The sequence below is a fragment of the Etheostoma cragini genome, chromosome 9 (genome assembly GCF_013103735.1).
Source record: "Etheostoma cragini isolate CJK2018 chromosome 9, CSU_Ecrag_1.0, whole genome shotgun sequence".
In the NCBI taxonomy this organism is placed as follows: domain Eukaryota; kingdom Metazoa; phylum Chordata; class Actinopteri; order Perciformes; family Percidae; genus Etheostoma; species Etheostoma cragini.
The window spans coordinates 312,641-321,895 of NC_048415.1; the positions used below are offsets into that span (position 1 = coordinate 312,641).

The 9,255-nt window shown below is 40.1% G+C and overlaps 1 long non-coding RNA gene and 1 pseudogene across 1 annotated transcript in view; one reads left to right on the forward strand and one right to left on the reverse strand.

Annotated features, from left to right (window-relative positions):
* Positions 1–6,268, reverse strand: part of LOC117950748 — a 13,515-nt gene extending 7,247 nt beyond the window's left edge. Inside the window, exons 1-2 of the long non-coding RNA XR_004657984.1 lie at positions 6,258–6,268; positions 1,901–1,910 (exon numbers count right to left, since the gene is read on the reverse strand). This is a non-coding gene — a long non-coding RNA (uncharacterized LOC117950748). The remainder of the gene's footprint in view (positions 1–1,900; positions 1,911–6,257) is intronic.
* The window catches only part of LOC117950741, a 58,264-nt pseudogene that overhangs the window by 21,724 nt on the left and 27,285 nt on the right, over positions 1–9,255 (forward strand).

Consider the following 9,255-nt stretch of genomic DNA (forward strand, 5'->3'; position numbering starts at 1 on the left):
TGGTTTTCTGGAGAGTCCAGACTGTAGACTGGAGACTCTGAGGTCAGTTCCCTGACTCTGTTACTATTAGAGATCTAAAATCTTTAATTAACAACTGAAACTAATTTATGTCCAAACACAACTTCCATCTATCAAGTGGTAAATGTTCTGTAGTTCATATGTTGATGGTTCTTGTAGTCCATTCAGTCTGCAGTCCCAGAAGATTTGTGCTTATTAACTGTTGAAGCCATTACTCTGATTTCTGTTTGATCCTCTTCACATGCATGCCATTTATAATCATAACACCTATATTCAAATAATATGGATCACAATTACTGTTTTACTAATTTACTGACTGGTCCTACACACACTCACACACACAGAAATACACACAGACACACACACACACAGACAGCTCCAACATACAGACAAACAAACACACACACACACACACACACAGACACCAAACATAAACACACAGACAGACAGACACACACACAGATACACATAAATACAGACACACACACACACACACACACACATTCATGCACACACACACACATGTTCACACACACTGACACACAGAGGCAGACAGAAGCACAAATAGACACACACAAACATACACACATAGCTTCACTGAAATTGTATGAAACTAAATTAACGAGTCTGTTTTGTAAGGCAAGGCAAGGCAGCTTTATCTGTATAGCACATTTCAGCAACAGGGCAATTCAAAGTGCTTCACACTAAATCAGTTAAACAGATAAAACACAAGTACAAACAGTTAAACATTATAAGCATATAAAACACATGAATAGACAGTTAAAAACAAAATAGACACATAAAACACAAGAATAAAAGTTACAGTGCAGCATAAGAAATTTAAAGATAAAACATATGAATGGACAGTTTAAAACAAAATAGAAACATTAGGACACATAAAACACAAGAATAAAAGTTACAGTGCAGCATAAGAAATGTAATTGTTTCAGAACATATCTACTGTTCCACGCTTGGGGAAATTATGTCACTCAGTTCTGTCCCTGACAGAAGGAAAATATCAATGATATTTTTACTAATAGCTTTTATCTGGCCCCTGGCAGCAGATTTTTCATGCACTTTTCCAACAGTGTACCCCAGGTACACTCACTCAGTTGTAAAATCAATCAATCAATCAAAATGTATTTATATAACACTATACAGCCACCAGCAGGGTCCAAAGTGCTTCCAGAATGAGTAAAATCCCATCGGCCAATAGAAAGAGAGAACATAGAAAACAGTAAAATCAGAAAAGGAAACAAATAAATTAAAAAATGAAGTTGTCCCACCAGTGCTACGTGTTAAATGCCAGACTCAACAGATACGTTTTGAGTTTGGACCTAAAAAGATCGACATCTGTAACAGTGCAAATATCGGGGGGGGGGGGGGGGGGTAACTTGTTCCAGAGTCTCGGGGCAGCAACTGCAAAAGCCTGCCCCCCCCCACCCCCCCATTCATACCTGGACCTTGGTACTTCTAAAACCAGCTGATTTGAAGACCCAAAAGACCGGTTGTGCTTCCCCAAACTTAAATCTTCAGACAAATACTCTGAGGCAAGTCCATTTAAAACCGTAAAAACAAACAATAAAATCTTAAAATCTATTCTAAAACGCAACGGGAGTCGATGCAGGGTTAGGGTTACATAGTGTATAATATATAATAGTGTAATGCAGGGTGTAGAGAACAGGAAGGATGTGTGCACGTCTAGATGTATCTGTTAAAAAGCGAGCAGCAGCAATCTGCACAAGTTGAAGGCGTTAGATGGACGTCTGATTCAGACCAACATACACACATACACAAACACACACACACACACACATACAGACCAACAAAAAGAGCGTTACAGTAGTCCAACCTTGAACTAATTATGACTGGCCTTTTCTACGTTGTGCCTGCTCACAAAGGGCTCCAGGCAAAGCTGAAAGAAGCTCATTTTAACAACATCACTAATCTCCTTATCAAATTTCAAAATGCAAACAAAAGTAACCCCCAAGATTTGGACAGCTGATCTAGTGTAAGATGCCAGAGCTCTCAAACTCAAAGCTGGACCATTCTGCATGCCTGGAGTACTGAAAATAAAACACTCTGTTTTACCTTCATTCAAGTTAAGAAAGATATCTGAAAGCCACAACGTAATATTAGTGATACAGCTAAGCAGGAGTTTACTGCGACACTGTCAGTTACTTTCATAGGAAAACAGATTTAAATATCATCATATTATCTGCACAGCATTGAAAACACAGGTTGTTCTTTCCTGTTAATGTAAGAAGTCAAAGTAAAGAGACGGCGCAAAAAAAGAAATCTACTAAAAATATATAAACAATTCTGCTTGAGTATCAAAGTACTTTCCATCCCTAAGAAAAACACAAACACAGACATGTAGATGAAAACAAAGAGACCAAAGCATGTTTCCAAATGCAGCTGGTTAAATGATCAATAAAGTTTTTATTGAATTATAAATTGATTTTCATCTTCATCATTTTTTCTTTATTCAGATTGGAGGGCTGCAGGTTGTCAGAGACCAGCTGTGCTTCTCTGGTCTCAGCTCTGAAGTCCAACCCCTCCCATCTGAGAGAGCTGGAGCTGAGTAACAACGAGCTGCAGGATTCAGGACTGGAGCTGCTGTGTGGTTTTCTGGAGAGTCCAGACTGTAGACTGGAGACTCTGAGGTCAGTTCCCTGACTCTGTTACTATTAGAGATCTAATGTCTTTAATTAACAACTGAAACTAATTCATGTCCAAACACAACTTCCATCTACCAAGTAGTAAATGTTCTGTAGTTCATATGTTGATGGTTCTTGTAGTCCATTCAGTCTGCAGTCCCAGAAGACTTGTGCTTATTAACTGTTGAAGCCATTACTCTGATTTCTGTTTGATCCTCTTCACATGCATGTCATTTATAATCATGCTGACACCTATATTCAAATAATACGGATCATAATTACTGTTGATGATGATGATGATGATGATGATGAGGATGATGATGATGATGATGATGATGATGAGGTCAGGGGGTGGTAACTCTATATGTAGACCTCACCTGGGACAGGTGGAGGTGTGTGTGACTAGAGAGCAGAAGGACAAACTATGTTTCATTTTTTAAGACGTTTTTTTCTTTATGTTTAAAACAAGTTTTATTTATGTAGCTGTTGCAGTTGTGCAAAAACTGAACGGATGATTGGGTCTCTACGAACAAATGTGTTGATTTACTGACACACACACAAACACACACACTGAAATACCAATACATATACAGAAACACATTCATACACTCGGACACACACACACAAACGCAGTTTTCCAGCTGGCTTTCCTGTAGCAGATGAGGAGCGACTGGCTCGGCTCGCCGCCTCTCAATATCTTGTAAAGTGACCTTTGTGGATCTGAAATGAAGACATATTCAACATCTGCACGGCCTCTTCCTCCTTCAAATGTTTTCAGGAACACGTTTCGCTCCACTCTGTTCCTAAAATACAAGATCCTGTTCCGTCCGAGCCGCCATGACAGTCGCTTTGAAATCCTCCAGCAGCCAGACCCACGTGACGCTCTTGTCCAATCAGCTGCCGTCACGGGCTCCCTTCCTTGTCTGAGAGCTTAATAAGGAAAGACAATAAAGGAAGAAATATGAATTATTAGATTGAATATTTTTATATAATATTTATTTTTATTCAGTATTGATGATGCAGAAAAACATTTTACTATACCAGAGTACAGTGTGCGTGTGTGTGTATATATATATACATATACATATATATATATATATATATATATATATACAGTATATATATATGTTTAAATAATTAATAATAATAATAACTCCACTGAAATTATATGAAAGTAAAATAACAAGCAAAGTTTGTAAAATAAAACAAGTCAAAGTAAAAAGTCGGCGCAAAAAAAGGTAAAGTAAAAATATCTATCTATATAATAAAAAATCTACTTGAATATAGTAACGAAGAACTTCCCATTTCTGTTAAACACACACACACACAAGTACAGTAAATTAAAACAAAGAGACCAAAGCATGTTTACAATGCAGCTGTTTAAAGGATCAATAAAGTTTTTATTGAATTAGGAATTGACTTTCATCATCATCATTTATTCTTTATTCAGATTGGAGAGCTGCAGGTTGTCAGAGACCAGCTGTGCTTCTCTGGTCTCAGCTCTGAAGTCCAACCCCTCCCATCTGAGAGAACTGGACCTGAGTACCAACAAGCTGCAGGATTCAGGAGTGGAGCTGCTGTGTGGTTTTCTGGAGAGTCCAGACTGTAGACTGGAGACTCTGAGGTCAGTTCCCTGACTCTGTTACTATTAGAGATCTAATGTCTTTAATTAACAACTAAAACTAATTCATGTCCAAACACAACTTCCATCTACCAAGTAGTAAATGTTCTGTAGTTCATATGTTAATGGTTCTTGTAGTCCATTCAGTCTGCAGTCCCAGAAGACTTGTGCTTATTAACTGTTGAAGCCATTACTCTGATTTCTGTTTGATCCTCTTCACATGCATGTCATTAATAATCATGCTGACACCTATATTCAAATAATACAGATCATAATTACTGATGATGATGATGATGATGATGAGGTCAGGGGGTGGTAACTCTATATGTAGACCTCACCTGGGACAGGTGGAGGTGTGTGTGTGTGTGACTAGAGAGCGGTATGGCAAATATACTTCACACACACACACATACAAAGAAACACACAAAAAGACACACACACTGACACACAGACAGATAAACATACAGTGCCTTGCAAAAGTATTCGGCCCCCTTGAACTTTTCAACCTTTTGACACATTTCAGGCTTCAAACATAAAGATATAACATTTTTATTTTTTGTGAAGAATCACCATAAAGTGGGACACAATTGTGAAATGGAACGAAATCTATTGGATATTTTAAACTTTTTTAGCAAACAAAAAACTGAAAAGTGGTGCGTGCAAAATTATTCGGCCCTTTTACTTTGAGTGCAGCAAACTGAGTCCAGAAGTTCAGCGAGGAACTCTGAATGATTCAATGTTGTCCTAAATGACTGATGGTGATAAATAGAATCCACCTGTGTGGGATCAAGTCTCTGTATAAATGCACCTGGTCTGTGATAGTCTCAGGGTTCTGTTGAAAGTGCAGAGAGCATCATGAAGACCAAGGAACACACCAGGCAGGTCCCAGATACTGGTCTGGAGAAGTTTAAAGCCGGATTGGGATACAAAAAGATTTCCCAAGCTTTAAACATCCCAAGGAGCACTGTGCAAGCGATCATTTTGAAATGGAAGGAGTACCAGAACACTGCAAACCTACCAAGACCTGGTTCCTGTAAACCTTCAGCTCAGACAAGGAGAAGATGATCAGAGATGCAGCCAAGAGGCCCATGATCCCTCTGGAGGAACTACAGAGAACTACAGCTGAGGTGGGACAGTCTGTCCATAGGACAACAATCAGTCGGACATTGCACAAATCTGGCCTTCATGGAAGAGTGGCAAGAAGAAAGCCATTTCTCAAAGATATCCATAAAAAGTCTCGTCTAAAGTTTGCCACAAACCACCTGGGAGACACACCCAACATGTGGAAGAAGGTGCTCTGGTCAGATTAAACCAAAATCAAACTTCACAAATAAACATATCCAGATGTTAGAATGGCCAAGTCAAAGTACAGACCTGAATCCAATCGAGAATCTGTGGAAAGAACTGAAAACTGCTGTTCACAAACGCTCTCCATCCAACCTCACTGAGCTCAAGCTGTTTAGAAGGAAGAATGGGCAAGAATTTCAGTCTCTGGATGTTAAACTGATAGAGACATACCCCAAGAGACTTGCAGCTGTAATCGCAGCAAAAGGTGGCTCTACAAAGTATTAACGCAAGGGGGCCCAATAATTTTGCATGCACCACTTTTCAGTTTTTTATTTGCTAAAAGTTAAAAATATCAATATCGTTTTGCATTGTTGCCAAAAAGTTAGATTTTGGTTTAATCTGACCAGAGCACCTTCTTCCACATGTTGGGTGTGTCTCCCAGGTGGCTTGTGGCAAACTTTAGACAAGACGTTTTATGGATATCTTTGAGAAATGGCTTTCTTCTTGCCACTCCTCCATGAAGGCCAGATTTGTGCAATATCCGACTGATTGTCGTCCTATGGACAGACTGTCCCACCTCAGCTGGAGTTCTCTGTAGTTCCTCCAGAGGGATCATGGGCCTCTTGGCTGCATCTCTGATCATCTTCTCCTTGTCTGAGCTGAAGGTTTACAGGGACCAGGTCTTGGTAGATTTGCAGTGGTCTGATACTCCTTCCATTTCAAAATGATCGCTTGCACAGTGCTCCTTGGGATGTTTAAAGCTTGGGAAATCTTTTTGTTTCCAAATCCGGCTTTAAACTCCACAGCGGTATTATGGACCTGCCTGGTGTGTTCCTTGGTCTTCATGATGCTCTCTGCGCTTTCAACAGAACCCTGAGACTATCACAGAGCAGGTGCATTTTACAGAGAGTTGTTTGAAGCCTGAAATGTGTCAAAAGGTTGAAAAGTTCAAGGGGGCCGAATACTTTTGCAATGCACTGTACACACACACGCACACACACACACAGAAACACACACTGACACATACACACACATACACACACACTGACATACACACACATGTACATGACATACACACACAATCACACACAAAAGCACACAAACACAAACACAGATACACACAGACACACACAGAAACAAACACAAAGACACACACATAGACACACACAGACACACATACAGACCTCCTCCCCACACACACAAAAACACACACACAGAGACACACACACACACACACAATCAGACACACACACACAAACACACACACAGACACATACACAAACAGACACATACACAGACACACACACACACACACACACACACACAGACATGTAGATGAAAACAAAGAGACCCAAAACTTGTTTCCAAATGCAGCTGTTTAAAGAATTTATTGAATTAGAAATTGATTTTCATCATCATCATTTATTCTTTATTCAGATTGAGGGAATGCAGGTTGTCAGAGACCAGCTGTGCTTCTCTGGTCTCTGCTCTGAAGTCCAACCCCTCCCATCTGAGAGAGCTGGACCTGAGTTACAACGATCTGCAGGAATCAGACGTGAAGCCGCTGTGTGATCTTGTGGAGAGTCCAGACTGGAGACTGGAGACTCTGAGGTCAGTAGAGAGTTGGACTCAGTCCATGCTGGTCTCAGCAGTATTAAACTAAACACAGTTAGTCTCAACGCAAAGATCCAGTATTTCCTGTAGACCTCCAACCTTCTCAGTGAAGCTGTGAGAGGAGAGAGATGACAGTTTGTCACAGCTCTGAGATCAGCTCTGAGATCAGTCTGACTGAAGGAAATCAGGTGTTAAAGGTTCATCTCATTAGGATTTAGTGTACCTCTCCCCAGAAGATAACTGCTTTATTCATGTTCATCCCTTCAGGGTGGTTGGCAGAGTATACAGGGCTGCACCTGCCAGACAGGAAGCAGGTGAGTAAATATCTTAAAGAAACATAACGGGCTGTTAAACCAGGACCAGAACTGGAGACTAGCTGCTGGAGCTTTAAGGTGCTGGTTGGTCCCAGTAACCACAGCAGGTCTGCTGCTTTCTTCTTCTCTGTCTTCAGTCTCTCATTTCTGTTGAATGTTATTGGAGAACTCGGTCTTGACTTTGTACCGACCCACTTTGGACGTGGTCTGGACTAAACCATGATCAACCCTCTGAGCCCGAGACACTCGCCGACTAGTGCAAACAGCACCTCTGATTCATAGTTTAATAATTAATGAACCATACAAGCGATTGACTTACCAATGGTTGCGTTTGAAAGGTAACAAGCTAACGATTACGGTCTTTTCTGGATCCTTCTAGGCTCTACAGGTGATTTACTATCCAGCCTGGACCTTCCAGCTTTTATAGGGGTTGTTGAGCTTTAAATCCCAACCGTTACATCCAAGATATATCCACTTTATGTCCATAATTCATCGCGTTTTGGCTCATTTATGCCGCTAGCTCGCTGCTCCGTGTCTGCTCTCGTGTGTTTACGAAAAAAAGGAAGCAGCCTGCCCATATATGGGAGACATGCCCTTATATGGGAGACAACAACATTCAAAGAGTATGGAAGCTCAAAGATGCCAATACTCCCAGTCAAGCTGTCTAGTATGCAATCAAAGATGGTATAGTGATGATAACAAGATATCTACCGCTTTTTAGAGCATAATGGCCTCACTGGTTATAGATTTGGCGTATATTTATATTAGATATTATATATTTGGGCCTTTTTTGAAGAAATGTAAATAGTATGTGCTTTATATGAGTCATGTTTATTATGTTTATTTTTGCATTTAGGAGAACTGTTTTAGACACACAAATGCTTGTGTAGCATTGCTGTGGGTGTAATATCAATAAATATGACATTATGTTGATTATTGGCATAAGTAAATGTCATGAGGGCAAAAGTGTCTGGACTTCTTTTGAAAAAAAAAAAATTGTCATCTGTATAAGTAAGAATTATTATTTCTTCACAGTGTGACTGGAAGAAGATTCATGTTCCGTTTTATTTATTTATTTGTCTTTAAGGTCCTACAACCATTTTTAATATTCAAGTGACCTCATTGCAACCCAAATATTCTAATAACCCAGTTTGTCCTGAAAAGAATGATGTTCATATCTTGACTGTAGAAAACAGGGTTGATGTTTTACAAGATATTATAAAATAAATCCAATTCAATTTTATTTATAGTATCAATTCATAACAAGAGTTATCTCAAGACACTTTACAGATTTACACTTTACAGACTTTACAGACCACACTCCAGAATTTACAAGGACCCAACAGTTCTAGTAGTCTCCTCCAGAGCAAGCAACATTGCGACAGTGGCGAGGAAAGACTTCCTTTTAGGCAGAAACCTCGGTCAGACCCAGGCTCTTGGTATGGAAAATTAACTGTAAAAATGGCCTCAGGGCCCAGAAGGCTAATCTCTCCATTGGGACTTTATTGGAAGTTGTCAGTAGATAGCAACAGGAACCATGAGGAAAAAGACCTGCTCCAAAGGGCTCTGATGGACCTCTGGTGGACCTTTATTAATGTGGGTCAGCAGGATTTCCAAAAGGGAGTTTACCCTCTGCTGTGTCCTCTTGTCTCCCCAGATCCGTCATCAAAGACAGACCCTGATGTGTGTGAGGACAGCAGAGAGGACCAGCTGTCTCCTGATGATCCAGAGAGGTTGAAGC